This window comes from Rhopalosiphum padi, chromosome 1 (assembly GCF_020882245.1).
Source record: "Rhopalosiphum padi isolate XX-2018 chromosome 1, ASM2088224v1, whole genome shotgun sequence".
Taxonomy (NCBI): domain Eukaryota; kingdom Metazoa; phylum Arthropoda; class Insecta; order Hemiptera; family Aphididae; genus Rhopalosiphum; species Rhopalosiphum padi.
In genome coordinates, this window is record NC_083597.1 from 64258614 (window position 1) to 64285936 (window position 27323).

A 27323-nucleotide genomic window follows, 5' to 3' on the forward strand; every position below is an offset into this window, starting at 1 on the left:
CAATTCGGTGCGACGGTATATATACCTGTGATAATAATAGTATGTAATGCCAATGCATCGTATACATAGTATACTTCTTGTATACTGCGCTTAGAATTGTCCTCCCGAGAAACGGGCTGCAGCAGAGAAAAACAACTTAGCCCGACAATGGAATCGTCGTGTACACTTGTGACAGGACATTGTCGAGTGGTACACCGAATTTTAGTGTCTAAAACAACTTCACTAGCCGTGAATCAACAACTATGGTAGAGCGTCGTGTGCACTATATCATATATACGGACTGCAGGTACAATACTCTCCAACGTAGAATTTTATTATTGCTCCAAACCTGCCGTCTGGTCGTGATGATTTCAAAAGTAAAACAACGTTGTTCTGTATGAATATTTCCACAATAACGTATTTATTTTATACAATAATATATTAATATTATATTCGTTGACGAGCTATACATGTTATGCTTCTGTCCGAGTTGTCATTCGCATTTGTTGTCATGTATTATTCCGAGTACTGCGGGAAGCAGCGACAGGTGTTTGTATGCGTGCCGAGTTCACATAACAATACATAATATCTCTAATAATATCGCACGTGATATATTGTACGTCTGTACAAATTTTGCGAACTGTGCGACCCACGCGTTCTTTTCTTAGTTATTAACACAGATTTTTACCTGTGGAGTTTTTTCCCGTGCTTATGTCATGGCCGAGAAGCCGTCAGACTTATTACTATATCATATTATATGGATGTATTATAGAGATCTATGGTATTCTAATGATGGATTCGCATGTGTTATGGTCGCGTAGTTCCGGATAAAAAATTCTTCAACTATGACCGACCTCCACGGTATAGTGATTCTAGATTGACTTTTGGTTTTGGATCCACGACATTACTGGATGTTAAATTATTAAGGCACGGAGACACATCGAACATTTTATTATAATATACATATATATATATTATTATTCAGGTGAGCTTTAGCAGACGTTAATCTTCACACAATATGATATTATATCAGGTGGACTGGTTGTCACGACTGCGGTAGTGGTTGTGCTGCAGTAGCTGATGCCCTATACAGTATACAGGTATATCGAACGTTTCTCACGTCGTATAATATATTATTTTGTTGTAGTTTGGTGCTATTGTCGTCAGTTGATCACGATTTCGGGTCGTTCCGGTTGCACCAAACGATCGAGTGATCAATTGTTCAAGCGCAAGCGGAGCAGCGCTCATGCTATTATTTGCTATATTATTATTATATTGCAATGAGGCAGCGTATCGACGCTTATCGCTGCCGTACGTTCTTATTACTCACTCTCTCTCTCACTATGTATTTATATGTATGTAATGTATTATAAATTATCACTCGAGTTGTCGAGCTTATTTTTTTCAAAAAAATTTTAAATATGTGTAGCGTTAATCGATCTTTAACTTGCCCGATATTGATTATAATATAATAAGTAGACAGAAAATATAATATAATATATAATTTGTTGTTATGGACTTCAAATTAAGTAAATAATAAATATTTCTAAAAAGTATCAATAATTTTTCAAAAAAATGGGTGTTTACTACCTACAATTGCATCACCTTGTATGATGGGTGCTAAGCTGAGATTCGCACATAATAAAACGCGACGCGTGAGAAAATACATTGCCATAGTGGGTTTTATTTTTCAATAACACAATGCACGTCATGCACATTATACTGCACCGACAACGACGAAGACGACGGCGACAGTGCGCGCATTACACATTATTATATTATTATACTCCAACGTCCGCCCGCAGTGTATTTTTGCACACCTTGCGCGTTACTATTATACATTATTTTATACGCAAACAGATAGAAAGCGATCATCAGAGCTCCCATCTCGATAGCCGTACGCTGTTAATTATTATTTCTACTACTACGATGCTCTTCTCGGCCCAGTGAGTGGCGACGGACAGATCCGTGACATTTATATATTGTTATCGTATGTAGGAAAAAAAAAGAAAGTGAAAATCCACTGACGGATGTACCCATGTTTTACGTAGGTACACATACATTATAATAATATATTATGCATATAATATATCATGAAAGCATTGAAAGCCTAAAAGTACTCGTGTTTATTATAATTCGTTTCGTTTTGTAGTGTTCTGTTATCTCGTTAATTGGCGAACTGTAGTGCGTGCACGTTATTATGATAATAATATTAGACGCATCATGATATTTATCCACGTGGTTTCGCTCTCACGCGCACCCCTCCATTATTGGCCGTTGTGGGCGTAACGCTCTGGAACGTACTGGGCCGTTACGGTGTAGAACATTTTGTGATCAGTTAAAATGTATAGTATATTATATTTTAATTGCTCCATAGTGTTGTTTTTATATATGATCGGGGTTCGCACCAAACACAGGTATTCGCTCTCACTATTTCTACATAATTCGAAAAAAAATAATCTGATTTAATTGATAGAATGTATTAAGTTCAAAGAAGTTTTATAAGAATGATTGCTTTTAAAATGTATCTGATACCAATATCTGATATCGAGAATCATGTTACAATATCTCCTCTAAATATAGGTATAATGCTCTATGCTCAATTATATGGATTTTTTATTTATATTTAAACTTTAAAAATAGTTCTATCAGTGGCGCAACCAAGGGGGGTGTTTTGGGTGTCTGGACACCCTCTTGAACCGTAACTTTTGTCTATAGTATACTAACAAATTTGGAAATATATTGGGGAACTTTGTATACGCTACTGGGATCTATCAACCTGACCTGAGTTTTAGAGTGATATCTATTTTAATGTGTCTTCGATCACTATTAGACACCTAAATCATTTATTTTTACCACATTTAGTAATCGTTATTTTGCTCTAAATTAGCTCTTCATTAATATAATTTAACATTTGAATACTGAACATTTATTTGATATTTTATTTCTATTTTGATAATAGCTATAAGTTATAGCATGTAACGTACTTTTTAATTTTATTTTTGTATAATATTCTATGGTATGTATATTGTACCATAGATTCTCTTTGCCCACGTGGGCAATGTTTTAAATAATAAATATAAATAATTAATTAATAAATGTAAGAATGACTTATACATATTAAGTTCCTATCCCTTACCGACCCTTTGAAAGAGTCGTCATTCCGTGGCAGTAGAACAATTAAATTGTTCTATGTTGGCGGTGGTGTGTCAAATATTATTTATAGGTGTAAATGTAAACCTTATATATTATATAAGATGACACACAGTTAAGCAGCCATGAAGTCCTGTAATGGACTTCAACTAAAAATTCCTCTCAGTCTATATCTACGTGTAAATCACTCTTCCACGGGTTAAATTTCGATGACTAAGTTTATCTCATATTCTCTTGTCATAAAATTCTTATACTTTTAGATGGTATGACTATTTAGGTTAATATATTATTAAAAAAAGCTCAGCGACAGCTACTTGCGTTTATCTATACTCTATAGGTTATGTTAATATACATTCGATGCAAACGCAATATAAATTTTATCATATGATCGAAACGAGACGATAATAATATTATAATTATTATAGTCTATGACACCCGAGGGAGCTATAAGGAGGAAAGACATTCGATACAGTGGTCTACTGTAAGCGCTGGCGGGTAATTTTGTTTTTAATCATATTTATGTATATTATTTATGCGTATAATATTAAATTGTTACTATGATACGATACTAACAATCATCGTGAGCTGCATAACGCAGTGTATTATGGTACAACATTCGAATCCCTCGAAAACATGTACATTCGCCGCACGTGCAGTGCATAATAAAATATTATAATATATATTATCTTATAGTATCCTACCGTATTATATTATCGCGCGATCGCGTTATTGGCTAATGTTTCAAAATAAAAGTTAGTAAAAAATAATAATTATCGCGCTTCTAACTACTTAAAGTTGTTGAACGCATAAATTATATTAAAAATGTGAATGAAAAATAAACCTAAAGATCAAACGTCGATCGTTCTGTGGCGCGCGAATATAATAAATTTATAATACATGGTAACGAATTTGTTTCGCGAAGGGGAGGGATGTTGGTAATGTCTGAATAATATTGTTTGTGGTACAGTACCTACCTACCATATTTTATGATACAACACTATTAATACAGCAGTCTATTATCCATCTACGGTTCTCTCGCGCGATATTTAATATTATTATTATACGGCGACGCTCGTGACCGGTCTTCTCCGCGGCGCATTTCGCGCACGGACGACCTAGCGACGACGAGCTCCCGCGGCTGGTATATTTTAATATACGCGTGTATTATTATATATATCGGAATATTAATATTATAACGACGATATTTTAATCGCCGAACTTACTTATTCATCCTCTACACTCGCGCGGGTAGGCGTACCTCCGGGGGCCGATTTTGTTATTACAGTTTTTTTTTATTTTAATTTTTTCCCACCACCCGCAGTCGTTTCTCTCACGACCCTTTGCGTTTGTTCACTCCACGTCTTCTAAGTTATTAATTAACTCTCAAGTTTATTTTATTATAATATACATGCAGAGGTATCCTGTACACTGGATAGTGTACAGGTTTAGGTATATTAAAACGTTATAAGGTTTTGTATGTTCTCGACTCATTCTAATAATGTATAATATTATAATATCGTCACGAGCAGTGTAATGATTCATTACTAAGTAGGTAGACCATACATTTGTCGAGTATGCGTCTTGCTGCCATTTTTCCGCAACGGATTGTGGAGTCAATGAATCTTATTCGTCGCACGTGTTCTGAATAGTATCCTAAATAGTACTTGAAATGGATACTTATTGATTTCAATTAAATAATTATATTATTGTTACTGAATTATACTTATTAATTTATTATATACGATTGTTTCCTTTCTGGTATTTTGCGCGGTCCATACTATATTTATTATCATCGTCTAATAGCAGTGCATATAGCGCGAGTGACTTATAATATTGTCATAAGTGTTGTATTATAGGTATAATCGCTGTAAAAAAAAATATTCAACAGAAAACGCGCACACGTAAAAATAATATGTAATAATAACGACAATATGTCAGGCGCAGGTTTTATGATTTAATCGAATTATATTCCGTACATTTGGAATTGTTTAACCGTAAAATCGTGTACGATAGCTTCTGTATATTATAATATTATATATCTTTGCGATGGTATAAAGTATAATATTATCTCAATGGGCTCTCTGAGAGCGAAACTCAATCATTGCAGAAAAATGCAATAAAGACTAACAACATTATGTATAAATTATAATATACAAATATGTCGTACTAAACCTATACCTAAACTCGTTATTGCATGCGTGTAATCGTCTTTGCATAAAAACCGGCATGTCTCGTTTATGACACACCGCCAGAATATCGGTGAGGACGTTGTGTTGTCTCCGTCTTAATAGTACATAACATAATACAGCTAATTTACTTTACGTTTAGAAGAATCCGTTTAAATTTGTTTTTTTAAAAATATTTAAGAGAGAATATTGACCAATTATATAAAAAAAATTCAAAGGTAAGAATATTATTCAGGACTCCGCGTAGGTTTTTTATTTCTTTATATACCTAATATACCTATTGAACGTTCTACAAGTCGCAAATTGACTATACCTATACAGTACGTTTGTATAAGACGAGTCTGCATGTGCCATGCGAGTATGCGAAGTAAGTTATACCAGTTATGGGTATAATATATTAGAATAATTGTAAATTATAATATTAAAATCCTCTTAATTCCCCCGTCTGTCGTCGCGACGCACATATTGTATTATAATATATAATATATATATGTTATTTCTCACAAGCTCATGGTTTTCTTCTCGGACATTTCAGGATTGAATATTTACGTTACATAAAATGTAAAATTTCTTGTACGTACGTCGTGCACATAGTAAGTACATATGCGGGGTCGAAATTTTATGAGTTTTTTTATACTCGAAAATCGCTGTGAAACGAACCAAGTTCCGGGAAGTGCTTTGCAAAATCTTCCATAGTAATATGAGTATATGACAGTTATATCTTGCGTTACGTGCGGTATGCAATATATTAGCCATTAGAGGTACCTGTATGGCTGTATTATATTAATTCTGTGCAAATGACGAAAGTACAGTAGCTATAATATTACGCGTCATTGTGTACTCAAATAATTTTAATATTATGTACTTATATTCATGTGTGTTAGCATATAAACATGGTAAGCGCGTTCTACTCGAAAATATTATTTTTTTTACGTTTTTACCGCGTGTTATATATTATGACGGATATAGTGAGTAAATACTTGTTGTTCATATACTTGAACGGATTTCACTATATTTGCTTTTGATTCGATAAATGTTTTTGTTCGAAGTACCACCACAACTAGTGCGTATTTATTGCACGATGCTTTAAAGTAATAATAATAATAATAATATGTATGTAATTTGTAGGTACAACTATATATTATTTGGTACGTTTTTTTTTCAAATTATATCAGTACCAATAGCTATAGTTTCTCAAATACTGTTGTACCTATACAGCACAACGCGTGTCGTTCTGTTAATTATTATTATAATTAGGTTGTAGGCATAACGTACTTCATATAAAATATTTTATGGTCAATATAATGTTGTATATCAAGCGTTTAATTTATTTCAATATACCTACATAGTTTCCGATTCGATTATATTCTACAAGATAGGAGGTATTATTAATAGTTTTAGGACATTTTAAAAATTTTGGAAATGTTCGAAGCCAATTAAATCCGTTATGTAAATATTTGAACAAAGAAGTGAAGATAAAATCAAAAATCAAATGAAAATGAATGAAAATTTAATTTATTGAACTATCAAAAATTAAAATTAAAAAAATAAATGTTTTCCGTGATGGCTCCATGACATTCACATTTTTAAAAAGACTCAAAAACATTCTAACCTATTCTCCTATTTCATCTCATTCTGTAAACTGTGACTGATGAATTAATTTTTTTATTTTAAAATTTAAATAATTGTATCGTTTAGCATAAACTAATTCGCGTCGACAACTATCTCCTATTATTATTATAACTATTTTACAGCTTATCCATTTCGGTCAGGTTTTTGTATTTGAGCGCGAGCGGAGAACATAAACGTCTTGACAAGAACAGCATATTATTATAATATTACAATATTACATATATATATATATTATATTAAACCCCGTTGTGCAATGTGTATTATATATTACCTATCGTTCCCCACGTGCGCGATCGCGCGCGCGATGTATATGTTGTCGTGACGCGAAAGCGAGTGAATAAAGTATTTCGACTTCGACCCAATTAGTCAAGTTATGACGATATAATAATAATAATAATAATATCATAATCGTATCGTTGTCATTATTTATCATTATTATTATTGTTGTTTAGAAGGTAGGTATATATAATATGCGTGTATATCTGAGAGGAGGATTCGTGACTTATATCTACGTTCGGTGCGCGCGCATCTCGGTTTTTGATCTGTCGGATTTATGCAACGACTGTTAAACGCCAGTTCAGCTTCAGTCATATAGTTTATTCGCCCACTCACTTCGGAGCTGCCGCCAACCAAAAAGGATCTATATAATATATTATATCAGCTGTTTAATATGTACTACACGGAAAACATACACAGCCATCGACCTAATAATAGTATACTACGATTACTACGTGATTTCGTTGTTGTTTTTACTTTTTCTTTCTGTGCACAATAAGACGTCCGTACTGTATACATATACATAACGTTACGTTATTCCAAATGTATAATATTACAAATCGTACAAAAACAACATTTTTTAAAACTTCCACAGACTTGACGATTTTGTGCAGTTTATAGTAAGTGTCTTCCGTCGAACGACGTAATATATACGAATCGGTTACATTATACCATTTAATTGAGTGACTTTGTTAGTTTATTCTTTCAGCATTATTGTCGCTGAATATCCGTTGTACGCTTATTTTCACGTTTTCATGTGAAATTCAATAAGACTAAGTCGAAGTTTTATTACTCTAAGAAGACGAAGCAAAGAAAAAATTGCTTTATCTTATATGGTTTTCGAAAATTTTTTTTGTTTGCGATTATTATTATAATATTATATAATATATAGTGGAGTTAGTAAACCCAATATACAAATAGTTATTATTTTGTCACAGCCACATCGCCGTGAGTATTTAGTCACTCCAAGGTCTTATAATTACTTTTATTATATTAATATATTATAGAATAAAAATTGTTTTATTTATAATTATTTAAAAATATAAGTGTTCTGTGTTTCACCTACCTTTCTTAACAATGCAACAACCCACATTGCAGAACGTGTTATGTCGTTTAAATAATTATCGTGGTAACAGTGGTAACACTCGATCGTAGTGTCCTGCACAGCGATCACTACATACGCTATGTATAAGTAAATGTCACATAAACGTTATTTTTTGCACGTTCGCCGCAATTATAAACGTGTGATTTCCATCTATATCCTTAACTGGAACGCCATGAATATAATATTGCGCGTAGTCTACCGTATTTAGGTGTATATACGATCGGTTGTTTTGTATTTTGAACGCGTTTATATTTGTGCGAAAAAGTCAGAAAACAAAAAACCGTTCAGTTGCAATAATATCACAACACGTACTCGTGTGTTTATGATATTTGCAACGAAATGCGCCAAGGCCACTCTATTATAATATTATAATAATAATTAATAACGTAACGTGTTCCGACAGACTTGTCTACCGGTGAAAATACATAACAGATAATGCAAGAATGTAACAAGAATTATACGGTATTTAGTCGATTAGGTTAGGTCACCTGAAGAATGAGACATTGGTGCATTGCCGGCAGTTATCAGTATAGATAGGACATATCACTATACACGGTTGGTAGAGCATTCTAAAATATAACTTTAATGGATTCTAAACGGACTGTTTTTCATGCTTAAGCCAGGTTCGCACTACACCATGTCATGAATGATTCTGTCTTCACTTACTATCAAAACTTGGTCTAATCTTCATTGTTTTTTTATCAGATATGTAATTTATATTACAAATTTATTATCACTATTAAAATCAGTAACCACACGTTGAAAAGTTGGATGAATTCGACTTCGCGGTACACGAAGTTACTTCATGGCAATCCTAATTGAAACCGTAAAAATATAGTGTTTATTAACCAATATCATACCACATGGTTGGACCAATTAGAGAATGGCAACATTTCACATTTTCGCGACACGACACGGTGTAGTGTGAACCCGGCTTTAAGAAGGTTGAAGCATACCATGTTTAGGGAGTAGATCAAGATTGACACACCGCGTTTTAAGCATCTAAAAGACCAATAAGCCAAACAAAACTACGATTCTTAGGGTTGATGGATTTTTTATTTTTAAAAACAAATTTGAATTTGTCATCTAGTCTTTTAGGTTTTGATCGAAGCAATTTTAGATATTCAAATTGATTATTAAAATATTAATAGTTAACAAAATCGCCTTGATCGAAACCTAGAAGACTAGAATGCAAATTATAATCTGTTTTTTAAATTAAAATCTAACAAACACAAACTTCACACTTTTGTCTGCCATTTTAATTGTTTTACATGTTTTTTTCAACTGCTTCAGCCCCATTAAAAGATGACCTATTTTTATTCTATCGCACAAATATAGATATTATTAGGTACTTATTTATTTTATTTTTTTGCCATTTTAGATTTTACACTAACAACTATATAGTAAATAAATTTGGACGTTCACTTATCAACAATATCCGTTTCAATATCAAAATTCAGGAAATATTTTATTTAATACTTTTTTGAAAATTTAGTACATGCTTCATATAAAAGTTAATCTTATAAGAATTTAAAAAAAAAGTTTAACGTAAAATTATACGTGAATATAACGTGCTCGTTATAATAAATAGTATTATAAGTGAATAATATACTTTTCTGTAGAAGTTGACTTAAGTTTAAAAATTAGTAGGATATCATGAGAAATTTTCTGATGTAGTGCATATTATACTGCCGCATGCAGATGTAACCTGACCTATTGCCTAACCGTATATATATATACAACAGCTGGTATACAGTCAAGTCCGCGAATTCGAGTCGAGGAGACACCTAAGCGTATATATTTATTATTTATATTCGAGAGTATCTGACCATACGTCTCATAATATAACTATAAGTGCGCAGTGACTTTTGCAAAAAATAAAAACATGAAAATGCCTATACGACTTGACGCGTGGGCGAAACGTTCTACAACACATATATACATAATATACGATAATAAATTATAGTAAATTGTACCGTAATGTATACCTACGTAAATATACAAACATATATATATATATAGTTACCTACTACACGTAGATAGGTATATATAAATTATACATTATAATAATATTGTATATACATCTTAAACGATCCGTTACCGCGGCGGCTGGATGACATAATAACTGTTGTTTCCATTGTTTGCGCGATGGTCATTAAAGAATACAACGCGTGTAATAAAATCACCGAGTGCGAGTTTATCTATATTATATGTGCAATGTACGTAATGGTATATGATATATATATAATATTATATTATGCGTGTCCGTCCGTCGAAATAAGCGCGTATTAAATATAAATCACTACCGTATGTGTCGTGCACACTGCACACATATTATACTAACGTGTATCTACAACATTATGTTTATAGGTAGAGTTCATTTAGTCGATTATCAACGTTAACGATTGTGATATAATATTATAACTGTGGTATAATTTAGTTTGAACGGAAAAAAAGTGTTATCATTATTTTTATACGATCGATGTAGCTAAATAATGTACAACATAATATTATAAAAAATATATGTAAAACTGCATGTTTCAATGTTTGTATATCAACAGTCGCAAATTTATTGTAAGTAAACCGTTGTACAGAAGGACCCATTTAAGTGGCTACATTCGTTACTCGGTCAATTTTTAAGTTAATTAAAAACATAGAATGTCGTATAGTTTTAGATACACCTATAACTATATTTTCTAAAACAATAGAGAATTCTTTTTATTTATTCATTTTATCTTATAATATTGATTGTTTTATCCCCTTTTGATTTTCAAATAGAAACCTACTCTAAAAATGTCATAAATAAATTTATATAATAAACCCTATGCAACTATATCATCACGTTGAAATTTGTATTTATAGATAATCCGTTGGCGATCTCAATTTCATGTATTGTTCAATAATTGAGAACCACTGTTAAATTAATGAGAAGTCATCATTGACAACTATTGCTAGGATTCTGCGGAAAATGATTTTTGACGAGGAGTGTGATAAAAACGTTTCGAATTTTTTATTGTAATAATGTAAATGTGAATGGCTGTGCCATGTAGCACCTTTATAAAAACCCAACGGGGATACCGTTATAAATATGTACTATTATAATTTATAATTATTCCTAATATATCATATACTATGATATTAATAGCAGATATTAAACACGACCCATGGTTACTGAAGTGTTTAACAATGTTATTCCGATACAGCATTTCATGTACATAGGTATGAGAACCTATACACGTTATATCACGATTTTGAATTGCAAAATGGCAATTGGTAACGTAGTTTTTCTGACTTTTGTCGGTCACAGGGTATATGCACGCTCGCACTTTGCATTTATTTTCTTTCACGGTGCCTCCTCTTGTCTGTCTTTCAATGACCACGCGGACATTTGTTGATCGTTCGCTATCATACTTTACTAACACAGCAACAAATCGAAACAAATTTTATAGAGGGATCGTTGCAATGCACTCGTTTTATTGTTATCAATTTATTGTTAAGTACGATGTCGAGAATTTGCATTAGCTGCTGTGGCAATGGAGTTATTGATTTGCCGCTCCCAAACTTACTGTGAGACGCGAGCACGAACAGTTGTAGATTTCGGACGAAGTTTAAGTTTTCTGTTGACATTTCTTTCAGGTGGCGAAATCTGTTACTAGCTACAGGTGCCGATATAAACTTATATATATATAAATATTTGACATGTAGTTGACCCTTAATAATAGGTTCTCTTCAAGCTTCAACCCTTATAATAAATATGGGTTCATTTTTATTGTTCATAATATTATACTCCGCGTAACTATTTCGCTCGAAATCGCGACATTAATGTTTTTAAACAATTGTGTTGTTATTACAATTAAATATATGTTAGGAAACGCCATTCATTCGCACGTCGCACTGTGACTGTATTATATAGAACTTATTATTATAGTGATACAATTTTGAGAATTTGAGCAGGGACACAACATCCTGTATCGGAATACCTCTGGTGAATGTTATATTTATTTCATATGATGCGTATATAATAATATATAGAACAGTAGAGCACTGCCAGCGTAATAATTATCGTAGTACGCCCATTATGCTCGCGGTATCTATGCACACTTGATATTATAGGTTAGTGTGCTGGTGCCTGGTTGTTATTTACAATATACTGCGATTCCAGGTCGCCGCGATTGTCCGGAGATCGTGAGCCGCGGCTGCGATGATCGACGTGATGTCTGACTCCCCTCCCCCATTACACACTCACACGCAAGCACCCGCGCAGGCATAATTGTGGTATAATTTACGTTGTGTATACGTGGGAGGATGCGACTGTGCGGGAAGAGGAGTCGCCCGCGCAAAGTGCACGCCGTCCCGCGGTTTGCACCACTGACACACTGCGACTGCGTGATGAGACGGCGGCCGCGCGAAAAAAAAAATGAGAAAAAAACCATAATAATAATAATATTATATTATTGTAAGCTAGCGCGGTGATATCGTAATAATTATATCCGTCTGTATAATATGTATTTGCGCTCGCGCGCGCACGTGTGTGTGTGTGTGTGTGTGTGTGTGTTTAGGCGGACGAAATGACTTTCGACGTGCCACTTTTGCGAGGATACTTCAGACTAGGGAAAAAATCGTCGATGTATATAGGAGGTACACTTAGTTGTCGATCGGTATTCTTTCCTTTAACATTTATGATTTTGACGGTCGTAATCATCTGTTGATGTTCAATCGTTCAATCGTACTCGATCGAAAGTTTATTTTCGCGTTCGCGACTGTTGGCCGCATCAATGTATACCGTCATGTTTGCAGGATAATATTTGTACATAAAACATAATATTGTATTTTTACTTACAACGCAGATATATAAAGGTTTACTAGCTCGTTTATACTCCTAATCTTTTCTTCTTTATGTACGTACAACTGTACAAGTATATATGGTATATCTAACCACGCGTGAAAAGTTATAATGTGTTTAGAAATGGTCGACAGGAAGTCTGCTACTAGAGTGCATTGTATACAAGAAGTAGTCGGGAATACTCGGGATGCTAAATAAGCATTTCTGATTGGCATTTTTCAAATTTTAGTTCCTTTTCTAATCAATTTTATAGTTACAAAATAATATGGATGAATTTTTTTTTACAGTTTTTGTAATCTGCAATTGCTATGCTAGACGATATTTACAATATTTAAACTATATGTATATTATGTAGGTAAATCATCGTTTTTGTTTTTGAAAGTGACTTTATACATATGATGCGATTTTCTGTATAATATTGTGTTATGTATTATATTGTATTTAGAACCCATTGTTATATATTATTTTATTGAAAATCCAAATTTACGCGCGTCATATACTCATAACTTACGCACCACGCTGAAGGCCGCCGCTAGCTATACGATAATAATGTGTTAATATTTTAACAACTGGTGATGTTAATAATAATATAACAACACAATACAATAATATACGTATAATACATTATCATTATAGTCGTTTTCGATGAAAACAATACGCGTTTTTTGACGAATTTCTCTCGAAAATATTCTAAAGACGTATTACGTGGTTGCCGGCCTCGAGCGCTATTAGATCTGAAAAACTTTGGAAAACGCCCCGCAGACCTTATGTCGGTATAGTTAAAAAATATTATTATATTGTATGCGACGTTGCCTGTACCGTTATTATAATAATATTATCATATAACACGAATAGAATTACACGTGTCCTGTGCACCATAGTGTTGCGCTTGATGCATATACATATGACACACACACACACACACACACACACACACACACACACACACACACACACACACACACACACACATATATATATATATATATATATATGTTTTTATATTATTTTCGTCACTGCAGAGAAGTGTTGCACAACTTTCGACGGGCCGACCGGTCTCTGTCGCTTGATCGGTTCTGAAAAATGTGTCTACGTCACCACATAAAATATCTATATATAAATATGTACTTAAGATAATGTATGTAATAATGTAAGTTGTAACCGATTGTTCGTATACATAAATATAATTTATATTGTACATAATATATCTATTGCCATGTCTCTCTGCGTCTGTCCGACGCGAACGGACACCTGTGGCTGCCGCTCAGCCGCTCCATACCCCTTTCCCACTTATACACTGATCAAACAATGTGAATATAGGCATCCAAATATTGCGTTTCGATTCGCCATAATGATAAATACCCGTGTGCGATTACGTATGTAGAAATTAAAATATTGTCAAAATAGCAAATGATTTGACCTATTCGTGCAATATGCATAATTAACGTCTTTAACAAAAAAAATAAAATAAAATACGTATAAAATATTATATTTTAACACCGATGATGTATATTATAACAATATATGTTATGCGCTATGACTTGACCAGGACCTAACCATTTTTTTATATACCGATCGTACTGATCGCGGTATCCTATACATCCATCTGTATGAATTAATTATTGTAGTTTTCGTCGATAAATATCGTACACGTGATGTAGGATTTATGAATTGTTATACCCTCATATATATTGAACAAAACGCCGTACGACGATAGAGGCTGTAAGTCGGTTAAATACCGCAGGTGCATTGCGTATAAATGATAACAACATAAACAATAATTTTCTATTTACCACGACTTTTGTGGTCTTCTTTCTGCAGCCCTCCTTTAGCCGTATATATAATAAGACGTATATTTTCCCTCGTACAGGCTTAACGCTTAAATTATTTACGAATTACGTTTGTTTGGAAAACCACAATAGCTACAATGTGTTTATATTCTTTAAACGTAATACAAAACATATAATATGGTTTAATAAATTGCGTTGCAAACGGGAGATGACGTTCCTTATCCTATAGGTATTTATACGCCGGAGATCGTTGACGGGGGATAATACTTGTATTTTTTTCTCAGTGCGCGTATACATTGCTAACAAATAATAATATGCTATTTTATTTTATTATTTCCGATGATCGCCTGGTCTTCATTTATACACCCACGTTAGGTTAGGTAGTGGTTCCCACTCCCCGGATATAATATAATAATATTAACAAGTAGGTAATAACTAGGTACAAACATATAAAACGCGTATATACTGTGGATAAGCGAGTTGTCAACTTGCGGCTCGATTAAAGTGTTTAATTGCGAAAAATAATAAAAATGATATATAACTATACCGAATATTATTATTTTCTATGTGAATAAAAAAAATACTGTCTCTCCTTGAATATTGCATCGAATTTTGGATGTCAACCAATATATTCCCCCTCTGCATATCGCAGTGGATGTTTGTTTTCGTAATTTACATATATATTAGTATCCATTAAATGTGTACATATACACCACACTCATATCATGAACGAATATTATATCTCGTATAACAAAATATGTGTATTATATTTTATTTATAATTTATTAAGCAGTCCTGTACGTTAAAATCGCGACGGTCGACCGCTAGACGCCGTTTACGGCGAACCGATTTCGTTTGGCATATTACTTATTAGTTTATTATAATACGAATATATAATATTATAATATTATTATCGCATGTATTCCGCATTTCTGCGGCGTACACTGCCGGTTTTAATATAAATTATCCCGCGATTGTGTATTTTAGAACTCGGTTAACAGCTGGTGGTAGAAAAATGAGTTTTTCTTGTTTTCGCAATCGTCCATGTAAACGATTAGCGTATAAATGTTTTATAATGTATAAAACGTCCGTATAGATAAAATGCTGAATCGTATACGCGTGAAGAAATTATGGTATATTTACGTGTTTGAATATTATCATTATTAATTTATTATGTCCGAGTGTAGATAACACTAGATATTAATTCGAGATTTCGTTTCGTATACTGCAGTTGCGTCGCAATGTACAAATGATCATAATGTTATGAATGTTATGAATGTTGTGATGGTCGTATTATATAGGTAGTTAGGTAGTAGGTACTAGAAAAAAAACTACAAATAACGAAATTCGACTCTAATAATGGTTTAAGGTATTTCGCAGTAAGTGGAGGTACACGACAATAATTACTGCAATTTTTTGTTTAATTATACAATTTATAAACATTATCGCATAACATAATGCCATTATACTATTATTATATGTTATTAGTGTTATTACAAACAACGTTTGACGCGAAGATAGAAGACGATCCTCGTGATTTTATTTTACCGTGTCTAGTCTCACGTTTTTTCCTTATGGTTCATTCTTTTCAATTCCCAGAATACCTAAGGAAATCTTTCAACTGTTGTAGGCCATACAAAAGTCACTTAAGTCGAACGTGTGTTTACAGGTTAGGCTATGCTCGCATTTATCTTTACAGTATGTAATACTATTGCTCTATTGTATATTTGACATTAAGATTTAAGACATATAACATATAGGTCTCTCGATCAGTTATCGGCACATAATATCTTACTTATTTTATATGTTGTATATTAACTTTGACAACTGCCGTAGTTTATTCAAAATTATGGATTTATCGAATGCGACTCAATCATTAGAAGTGCAGCATATTATATTATATATATATATATAGTTGCAATCTGCAATTGATCCGCCACGCCGGTAGTCAGTATTATTATATTATATTGCTGTACTTACTGATATTCTATTATATTCTGCAGTCGTAATCGCGTTTCCAATCAAATCGCTTTATTTTATAATATTATTTTCGCTCGCTCGAGTACATAATATAATATTATTATCGCAATAACATGTGAACAAAAATGAACTCCGCCGTGACCTCCTCTCTGATGGCGGAGAGTGGAGACTGCGACAACATCACGCGATACATACCGCGATATATCGGGGCCAAAAATCTTTGACTCGTATAAACGCTTGAGTCGTCGTCGTATAACACTGAAAAAAACTCGTCGTGACATCCCCTTTGCTGCTACCGCCGTAGTCGGTTCGTATTCGCGCCCGAAATTTCATTAATTAAATTCCATCAAGGTTCCGACAGTAGAGCCGTCAGATACACACCGCACTATCTGTTATTCGGGTCTTTATATTATTATACACATGTATATGTTGTTTGATGACGTGCAGCGCGTGTCACACGCAGCGAGTTGTCCAAGGCCGTCGCCGAATCGACATTTAATTGACTCGGCAAAGTATATAGGTATTATATTATTATATTATATAGGTGTAGGGTACATACCCGTGTGCCGCGTGCCCATGTAATATAATATTATAATGTTTTTTCTTTTTAATTATAATTTATAACAATTTGCTGCGTTGGCGCGTTGCTCTATAGTAATCGAGACTTGCACACACCACCGAGCCAGTGAAGATGGATAAAGATAGATAAAGAAAAAGAAACCGGAGCAATACCACGCGGCGTACATATTCGATACACAACAATAATAATAATAATGCTCGTGTTAATCCCGAACGGCGTGTGTCACTCTCTCGAAACAATAAGTCTTATAATAATAATCAATCTTTGTTTCGAATTTTCGATCACGATCGATCCCGGAACGAGCCACGCGATACAGGCCGCGCACGCGTAATGACCCACATATTATACCCGAGTTTCGGCCGTGTTATAATAGCCGTGCGGTACTAACCTATACATGAATACGCGTCGAGCAGATGATAATAATAATGTGCACGCACTTTCACACGATCCGTTTGTTTGAGGAATAATATTTCATTCATCGCCGACGACAAGTGTACTTTCTGTAAATAGAGCCAAGACGATTTCGACACTGGCGTTTTTCTGTGACGAGAAGAAGGGGTTGGGGTTGATAAATGATAATTGATAATTAACAATTAATAATTGGGGGCGTTGAGCAAGGGAGCACGCGGAAACTCAACATTAAAATTTATCGAAAACTTTGTGCGGTTTATACGTTTGAACGTCTCTACATTTTTCCCGGGAAGTTTGATGTTACTTTCTGAGCACGCAATTAAAAGTTTTTTCGATGATTATAGTATGTCAGCCGTTTTTAATTTCTACAAAATTTTAAATCACTGCTAACTTATAAAAACATGGCTTTTTATTATTTCCATGTGTTTGACTTTAAATGTTGAAAAGTTTGTTTTTAAAATGTTGTGAGAAATTCGTAATTGTAAGCTTGGGCGGCTAAACCGCTAACTTCATCGCGGATCTTACGTAATTGATACAATATAGCCACAGGCAATCACGTTTAATAATTATTATAACATACATGTGGAAGCCGAGCGGATTCGCGACGATTCTTAACGCGTTGTCGCGCTGTGATTTGTAATAGCTGAAGTGGTGCTGTTGCTGCTGCGCTGATACACGTCCGCTGCCCGCTCTAATGGCTTGGTCCATTTGCACTGGTTGCAAAACCCTCGTTCGCCGCCGTAATCGTATACATTACACGGTCGGTTGCGTGGGCGCGCTGTTCTCAATTATCATCAGACTCTCATTAAAATTCCGCTTGTCAAAACGGTTTGGCCGGCAACACCAGTTCGAGCGTTGACGCACGCTGTTTGTGTATGTGTAAGTTAATGTCGCGCGTTTGTCAATTTTTTTTCGAAAAAAATTTAGTTTGTTACATATATTATATACATATTATATATTATACTGACGAGAACGAGACAACGAAGCGTGTTATTATGATGTGTATATATAATATCTGATATAATAATTATAATCGCCGCGTACGGAAATATAAACGCGCAGAGTTCACGCATAATTACACAACTCGTATTTTTATTTATTATACATTATATTTAATTTATATATATTATATATATATATATAATTCAGCAGATTAACTCCGGGCGAAAAGTGCCGAGAGAAGGCGTATTACTAGAATTTAATGAATTCGCGCTTAAAGCGCATTCGGGCTAAATATACAAGTCTTGAGTATTATATTATTATACATTATACAGTGTGTACGCCGCGGTCGCACTACGGTGCTCCGCTCCGTTCGCAGGTTAGGTCGGACAAGTGCAAAAATTCCTCGGCCGGCGACACCGGTTCACGGCCACAAAACAACCGGTTTTCATTGCCAATGCACAAACACATATGTTGTGCGCGTGTATGAATAATATGTATAAACGTGTATGTTGCGCATACCATAGACACGGTAACTAAAGCACGAGATAAGTCCGTCGGTCGCGAATATAAATAAATAAAACCGTATAGGCACAGAATAATAATAATAATATTGTACAACTTACGCGAAACGTATACTCAAACGGTGCATGTTATATATATTAATTACAATATAATATTATATGCTGCTCATTTTATGGAATTCCCAACTTTTCATTCGGGAAATAGACAATAGTGACAGTGTCGTTAGTGCCATTAAAAAACATGGTTGTCGTCTGACGCGAAAGTGAAAATTAACAGAATTTTTTATACGCCACGCGCGGGCGTTTTATAATAATATTATAAATTATAATACTTGCAGCAGCTGCAGAGATAATCAGTCGTCGGAGCACACACACATATATATTATACTAAACGACATTTGACGTTATGCAACGAATATTATTTTATTCACTTTTTCGTTTGATATAGTAATAGCAATAAATCGATTTGGCGACTACATTACGGTTTATTAATAATAATGACACTATATTATTACGTGGTCAGTGTAGTATCATAGTGGTAATAATAATACATTTCTATTATATTATTAATATATGTTTTGTAAGAATAATTATAACGTATGTCGTATAGTATTGATATTATATAATGTGTACGCGAAAATATAAAGGACAAAATATCGAAATTCTTTCGCAGCGCTTGTTTTAATCAATCCCGTGCAATTATATAGTCGTCAAAGGTCTTCTCTAGTTGCGTTTTAATAATTACCACTCACATAAGTAGTATGTAATATGTATACTAATAACTAATAGAGGACTTCCTAAGCTCAGTTACTTGTTTGAGCTGCATGTAGCTGCAGTGTTATTTACATAATTCTGGCACATCTTTTTTTTTTTTTTTCAATGAATTTTATTGAGAATTTACAATCTGTACATTATATACAATAATTAAATATGATGTGGTAAAAATAAATAATAAAAACGGCTTTGATTGACTCGAAGGAAGACTCAAAGTCGAGTCACCTTTTACAATGAATTAAGGTAAAATTTATGAATAATATAATAAGTATATTTTATAGGCTAAGAAGATTTGCGTTTGAGACGTCTTGTGGAAGTGTCTTTGAGGCCAATTGTGAGATGAGGTGGTTGAAGTTCATTAGGAGTTACTCATAGAACATTTAGTAGAATTTAGTTTGAACGGAAAAATCATCGGCGTTGGTTCATTGAAATAAACATCATTTTTGGCACGTATCACTAAACTATCTACATAAGTTTCTGCCCAGTCTTGTTTAAAGAGTGAAGCGTTCAAGCATGGATACAAATTTCCAATATCACGACAGTATGAAGTCAAAAAATGGATCTATCCCAACTTAAAGAATCTTTTGGCAATTGGTATTAATATTATTTTCAATAAAAACAAATCTCTCAAGATAAATACAACACATACAGTTTGAAACGTGCAATGTTTAGTGTATTGTGTTGTTCATAATTTGACTGATTCGAAATAATACACTTTTTATATCTAGTTGTATAATAATGTATAATATAAAATAATCTCGGTCGTGGTTTTTTTAATGCATTCAGCGGTTTCCCCGAATTATTCGTCGCTAAAAAAAATAACCATCGTAATTATTACGCGACTACGAGTTCATTGCTTATACAGTTATTACTACTAATAGTTAGGTACGTATGTGCACACCTCTGTGCGTCTGAATAATTTATATTACTGTGTGATTTTCAATTGATTGCTATTAGGCTGCGCGAGCACAGATCTATTATATAATAATAATTATTACTAATTATATTTTATATATGTCTTAAATAAGCCATTATTATTGTGTTGAATACAGTTAATATAATATACACTGTTTGCCGTCGAGCGACCCACGGCAGTGTTGGAAATAGAGTAAAACTTCTCCACGACGGCGACGTCTGTATTTCGTGGGTTTCCGCGATGGAAAAACGGAAATTCATATAACGAAACATAAATTTTATAAATTTTTCAACATCTATATTCTAGTAGTTGCGTTTTTCGGTTCCTGTATGTTATATTATATTATTATTTTTTAGTTTTTATATTGCCTATATATACTATATAACATTATAACGTTTATAGGTACCTTTGATTTTTTCATCTGTTATCGCGTGACCGTGTATAGAAAGTATTTATCTATACGTTTTCTTTGCTCAAACTCTATATATTATTACATGGAAGAAGAAAAAACTTGTGTAAATAGCTACAGTAGAAATGCACTCGGGGGAAGGGAAAATAAATGCATAACATAATATAAACGTATACCTAATACGTTTTCCGATTGCGTGGTATAGTCTTGCACTGTTCAGTAGTACTTTTTTTCCGGACGAATCACTTTTTTATTTTTCATCGTTTCTTTCGCACGCGCACGCATTCCTTTCTACAAGTTTATCGAGCGTTCGATGTAGAAACTGCTGGCGCTCAAGGAAGCTCATCGAAACACAGCTATGACACTAATATACGACTTACGACTATATACCTAATTTGGACGTATAAGTAAATTATGTATACAATATTATTATATATTATTGGTACTCGATACTTCCGTCCATGTATAATACGAAAAATTGGACCGTCCAATAAAAAATGCGTTTCCTTTTTGAAGCCCTTCAAATACGATTTTATGTCTCTATTTACATTCACGCGCTGTGTCAGAACAAACTAGACATAATAATATACCATTATACAGTAATAATATGTTCTTGTATTTACTTGAGATTATAGATCTATAATAGAGACATTTACGATTGCGCCGGACCACAGCATTTATCGGTATTTCTCGTCGGATCCGTTTGTAATAGCCGGTATTTAAAATTTAAATACGACTCAAATTAATGATCTTCCATGCACATGTGTTAATATGTTCTAACACGCACTCATTATATAATAATTATTATATTATTTTGTGCAGGAAGTGTGCGCATACACAATATATAATATATACCAATCTGAATACAATGGACATCATCATCGGACGTCGCGGGTGACGACGACGACAACAATAACGAACACGCGACTATTTACTGCTGCTGCAGACTCTCGACACATGTACCTTAATTTACTCGAGCCGCAGTGCATTGTTTAAACGATTTTCGCGTTCATATTTAAATATCTTGTGCCGTGCGTGTACACGGAATACGGTACATATTATTAGAACATACGAGACACGCGTTATATCATAATAAAAATAACAACAGCAATCAACGACGTGATATATATCGCGTACTACGTCATTTTTTTTCTTGTAGACAGAATGATTCGTCTGTGCATGTTTTACCTTTAATAATGAATTTATTCAAATCCAGATTATTGCCTTTTGAATTATTAAAATAAAATTAAGGACCATATTTTAAAATTATTGAGATTTAATAACTAATGCATTATGTATAATAAATAATAATTGAGGTGTCCTGTGGATGGAAACTTCGGTTTTTCAAATGAGAAATCACTTTTTAAACTGCAAATTATTCAGAAAATAATTTTTCTGAAAATGTTGACTCGTCAAAATCAAAATTCTATTGAGTACCTAATTGTTGAGTTTTTTTTAACTTTGTGTACTATAAGGAATAAGGATAAATGATAATGGGCTTGGAAGATATAGGGGTTTTTATGATTCAAACATTTTAGTAATTAATATCAATTTCTCAATTTTATCAATTTATCAATATAAATTATTTTATTAAAAATGGGGGTTAGCATACTTATTACGTGGTGAATCACCCTGTATATAAATAAGTTATTGTAACATTATCTTTCTTCCATGCACTCGTCTGCACATAAATCATTAACCGTTATTAAGACGCGCTCGACGTGGCGGCGTTTAAGTAACGGTAAATGCTCGCTACGAAGGGAAAAAGCGCGAAAAAAATTTCGCCGACCTTGTCGCACGGCCTGAATACCTACCTACCTATCTACCTACCTACCGCTTTGCCGTCGCTGATCGACGTTGTTTCCCACACAGATCATCATCCCGGCGATCACCTGTTAGCAATGTCATTAATATCATATACAATACAACATCGCGCGTTATGTACGAACATGTCTATCTGCCGTTTTGGCGTGCTCCATAATATGAGTCCTCCCCATCTTGAACGGACGAGACTCTCAACGGCCTACCGCAGTACCTATATAATTTTTCGATTTAATAAAATAAGTAACGACTACACTGGCTATAATATAAAATTACCAATCATAAAATATTGAAAGTTTAGAATTCACTTTCAGACAAATTTTGTGCTTTGAAAAAAGGTAGCTCATTTTCATGATAAGACCTACACTCAATATTCGAGTTAATACATATTATAACGTTATAAAAGAGTATTTTCCTGTTTACCGCACAATGGATATAATCAAATCCTAACTGAGAAATAATACATTGAGACGGGTAAAGTTGCTGTTGAGTTTCATTAAAATTAACGAAATATAAAACCGATTTTACGTCAGAGAAATTTTTTTTATATATTTGACTACCTACCTATAACAACGTATTAGTGACACTTGCAATATTAATAAACCTTTGATTACAAAATGTCGATACATGGCCAAAGGTTCTCCACCTACACTATTACGGAGCATTGATTTTGTTGTTAAAGTCAAATTCCAAGTTCTCGCCCGATCCGTGTAGGTGTAGACGCCGTCGGAAGTCCGGATTATGCAATATCGCCGTTGCAATAGTATGTATATGATACGCCAGAGAAACCCGCCGGCCACAACCGGTTCCCGACAATGTCCGGAATGTGCGCGCGATCAGGTCCGTCTCTCGTGTTTTAATTTTATTCTCGTTTTTATTTTTTCCATCTCTCGTCTGGAAGAGGCTGTGCCGCAGCAGTGTTGCGATGCGATGCGCCGTGGCCGGCCAATAATATCCCGGAATAATAATCATATTATTATTATTATATGCGGCCAGAGGTGGGCGTGACCTCGGGAAATTCGGTAGCTCTGACACATAAATCATTCGGCCGTGCACATGCACTGCGTGGGTATACGTATATTATTATTGTATTATACATATTATATTATATGCTATGTGCATACCGAATACAATATAATGTATGGATGTATCCATACGAATCATATGACAGCTCAGAATCTGTGCGAACGACTTATAATTATTATTGTTGTTGCTATTGCTCGTGCACCATGTAGTGTACGGGTTACCCAGGTAAAAAAAAACCGTGTATTTATATTGTACTTTACAGGTAACAAAACCGCGGTTCATCGTTTATCAAAATAAATAACATAGTGATATATTATAAAGGAGAACCCACTGTTATATAGTAATTGATAAGACCTATGTATTACAGTAAACAATAATATGACAATTGTCTTAAGAGTACGCTATACCCTCATGTGTTGGTTCTGTCTTATACACGCGTAACATAGTTAAAAACTGTTTTGCGCGGAACAACTTTACTCCCTCGAAATTTATATCAAAATTAACAAAATTTTAAATCGCATTGAGAAGAACTTTACCTATGTTGTAGCGTTTTAATTTTGTTGATAGTGGTAACCAATAATTTTTAATAATTAAATGAAAAAAACCTTAAGTTCTCAAACTTGAATTGCATTTATGTTATCAAAAAAATTAAAACGCTACGTCACAGGTAAAGTTCTTCCCAATGGGATTTATAATTTTGGTTGTTTTGATTAAAATATCGAGGGAGTAAAGTTATCCCGCGCAAAACAGTTTTTAACTATGTTACGTGTGTATAAGGCAGAGACAACACATGCGGGTATAGCGTCCTCTTAAGACGGATTCATGCAATCATACAGATATGTCGTCTGTTGTCTCACGTGTTTTCTATCGTATTCTGATTCATCGTTGTCATTCGATAACCATGATCTACCGGAAATTTTTCAGTTATACCGAACTCAACTTTTGAACATTACAGACAATGTATAGTTGTGAACCCTTTTTTAAGTGTTTTAATCCGATACGCGTTGTTCTAACCAAATAGTTTTAGACAATAAAAATTTAAAAAACCTAAGATAGAATAATTAATAATTAATATTTTTATCACAAACTTTCGTAAATTTATGTTTTATTTTAACCTACAGGTGGTGCAGCCAAAATTGTTTAAACAACTATATGGATAATAAAACGTACATTGTTCAAACGAGATCGCTGCAAATATATAATATAATGCGTATTCCACACGTCCACGCTGTTGTGATTTCTTTTAAACCACGTACAACTTGGCCGTGTATAATAATGCGCGAACTGATAAAAAGAAATAATCGCACGTTGTTTTTTTTAATATGCGTGTACGAGTGACAAAGCATTTCGATTTCGGACGATTTAACCGTACGTACTAAGCATACGCACGCACACAATTTTAATATACCATAAAACCGGTTTTAAACACTTCAAACGTGCACTCTGCGGTTTGCCATAATGAATTTTCATATAATATATTTTTATTAATATTATAATACACTAAAATAAACGCAAGTTCATTTCGTGGAATTATTACCGTGTGCACGCTCCTAGTAAAGTCGATTAAAATATTAAAAGCTATACTCCCATAATATGTACGAACCTGTCCTGGCACCACCCCATGGGCTATGGCCGTATCGTGGTCTGCACATTTATTATATTTATTATTAGACTATTACCTATTAATTTATCATTATTGTTATTATTACATCACGTAGGTTTAAAATAAGAGCTTTATTTATAATTCATATTATTATTATCCGTGTTATGACGCGTTGTACCGGAGATCGCGTATAAATCATATTGTGATAACGATAAGTCGTATACACGCCCGCCGATATTATTTTTATTGCTTTTAGCGCGCGTGACAAATTACTGGTTATTTAATGATAATTATTTCTATAGGTGATCTGAAATTAGTGTAAAAATAAAAATTTTTATTTATATATATTTATATATCATGTTTAATTATTGTTTATTTTATATCGATAAATTTTAAACTTGTAAATGGATAAAACAATGATTATATTTCTTGTTTAATAAATAAATTAATTAGTTGAAAACATATCACTAACATTGTTTTAGTTTTACAAAAAAGTGTAAATAAATAATTAAATCAATAAATAATAAAAATAAACCTAAATATAATTCGTATAAATTCGTTTAAATTTCATAAATCGTATACATAACTGTAGTAGTGGTTACATTTCCGTGTTCTAAAAAACTAACAAATATTTCAGTAAAAATTCTTTCCCTAATTATTATCATTAGTTATATTGTAAGTTTACTATATTAAAATCAATGTTATTAGTTATTAGTGTTATTACGAATCTCTGTCCCCGACTTGTGCACCATCTGTGGTAAATGCAGAAGACCAGCAACATAAATTATCATCCCGCTATTAGGTAGAGGCTATAAATATGGATTGTGCCTTATTTTTACGTACACATATTGACGTGATGAGCGTCATATTATTATTTTATATTTGTTGGACTAAGTATTGTTTTAAACAGGTGTTCTGCAAATTTTGAGCTACCTGCGGCCCTCCGCTGAATTAACTGGAGAGAAATCTTAATTTTTATTTTACTTGCACAAAGCCTAAACTATTTAACATTTTGATAAAATTCCATTTCTAAGAGTCAAACATCTATCAACGACGGCGACAATGCAGACATTTTTCTTTATTTTTCTTGTAAAGTTTCTATAATTGAAATAGGTAGTAGTAATCCTCTTAATAAGGGTACAATATATATAATTTTTCCACTGTGTACGTGGTCACTCATTTTCAGATCAGGATAATATTACGCTACTTGTGTATCTACTTCAGTTATTCTTGTTAGATTCATCGACCACTTCATCGATACATTGTATACATTGCACTTGTACTTATTCCCGAAAACAAAAAAAACTGTATTAACTATTAATAAATAATAATATAATGTTATAATATGTACTATGTACTTCGTCACCAGGTTTCGG

The 27323-nt window shown here is 33.4% G+C and overlaps 1 protein-coding gene across 4 annotated transcripts in view; it reads left to right on the top strand.

The window, feature by feature from the left end:
* Positions 1–27323, top strand: part of LOC132917307 (protein Shroom) — a 184405-nt gene that overhangs the window by 94456 nt on the left and 62626 nt on the right. The window lies entirely within an intron of this gene.